Genomic DNA, 1,794 nt, shown 5'->3' on the forward strand with positions numbered 1-1,794 from the left:
CGATGCAAAAGAATATTACCATCTGCTGATTATCGGTAATCCTCATTCAACGCTATAGAGTTTCCAACAGTAAGCCGACCTCGCTTCTTATCTGATAAATAAACCATTTTATGCTGGTACCGTGCAAACATAACGCAAAACGTACCGAAATCTCCGTAATTTCTTATGGGCAAAAATGCTTATTTCAGAAGCTCACAGGGTCTGTAATTTATTGTTCATAATCTAGATTTATCGAGATATTGGCTAGTCAATCAGATATAATATTTTCTTAAAATACTAAACTATTTTGTGAAAAATTATGAGCCCCCATACCGGCTTCGGATATCTACGTGACTATAACTAGCGAAAGAGAAACATTATCTTAATATACTCTGTAGAAATGTTATTCATTTTGCTATTTGAATATATTCTTTAGAGTATTTTGCATTAATTTTTAAATTAACGTTGAATCCATATGACGCTACCTATTTACTGAAATGAAAACAGTGTAGACAACAAGCCAGGTTGGCCGAGCGGTCTAAGGCGCCAGATTTAAGCTTTGGTTCCCGTTAGGGAGCGTGGGTTCGAACCCCACACCTGGCAAATCTTTTTTTTCTTTTGAAATAAATTCATTACGCTTGGAAATAATACAAACATTGATATGTGATATTAATATTGTTTTTTAAACCATTGGTATAATTTTAGTACGCATAGTTATGTAATCGAGCGTATGAATATGATTTGGGTAAAACAAATTGGAAGCGAAAAGACAAAGGAGAGAAAAGATGTAGCAACATATATTAGCAAAGAAGAAGAGCAACAAGATTTAGAAGAAAAAATATAGGAACTACAACGTTAAAAGTGAACAAATTGGAACAATGGATGCTTGCGTTTGTGAGATGAAGAAACAGTCGGTAAAGCAGAAAGGAAGGCAAAAATACTGATGGAAAAAAGGAGCAAATTGTGTGCAGAAAGATTACAACTGTGAGTATTTATATCGTATATCTAAAAAAGATATGACTGATTTCTTATAATGTCTCCTGTTTTTAATTTACAATTTAATATATAACAACCTCAATTTACATTTGTACAATTCATCATAATATTTGGCTGTAGAAAGACCATTTCATGGTATACATATCTCTGAAACAAAATTTTATATTATTTCTTACATTACTTACATAGTTTGTTGAGGAAATGCAATTGTACAATTTTGTTGCCAGTCCCCTAAAATAATTTAAACAAGTCATAAACGTATACAAGTTTACATCCGCGAATAAGCTGTACTTAGAAAATAAAGCATTTATAATAATAAACAATACATAACACGGTGAACACTAACTTTGCATTATATAAAATTTACAACTGACAATATGCTTCAAGGTTAGGTATGTTTCAAAGACACACTCTAAGCAATTTTCTGAATTTATCATTGAAATTAATGAAGCACCAATTAACAAGATATGTACATTACCTTATAGACGAAATATGTTGACATTTTAATTGACACCAGTTGAGATCAGGTAGGAAGTCCACAAACAGAAACAGGAATAAACATAACAACTTATGGATTTTTGTGTCTCGGGTCTGACTGTCTTACAGACTCCGAATTTTACTGATCGCAGCGCCCTCTTCCACAGCTTCCGCTCACTAGAATCTCCTTTCCCGTTCTCTAGATCTACTTTTCCACCCCTAGATAACCCATCCCATTCACTCAGTCCACTTTTCCCTTCCGATAATTATATGACCGCCATCCAACCGTATCCACACACGAGATATAGAAGCATACCGATCACCCAATGTATTTTTCTGTCT

General features: G+C 33.7%; 1 non-coding gene across 1 annotated transcript; it reads left to right on the forward strand.

The window, feature by feature from the left end:
- The first annotated feature begins 498 nt into the window (after window positions 1-498).
- Trnal-uaa (transfer RNA leucine (anticodon UAA)) lies at window positions 499-582 on the forward strand. The gene has a single exon. It is a non-coding gene; the product is annotated as a tRNA-Leu (tRNA).
- The last annotated feature ends 1,212 nt before the right edge of the window (window positions 583-1,794 follow it).

This window comes from Halictus rubicundus, chromosome 17 (assembly GCF_050948215.1).
Source record: "Halictus rubicundus isolate RS-2024b chromosome 17, iyHalRubi1_principal, whole genome shotgun sequence".
In the NCBI taxonomy this organism is placed as follows: domain Eukaryota; kingdom Metazoa; phylum Arthropoda; class Insecta; order Hymenoptera; family Halictidae; genus Halictus; species Halictus rubicundus.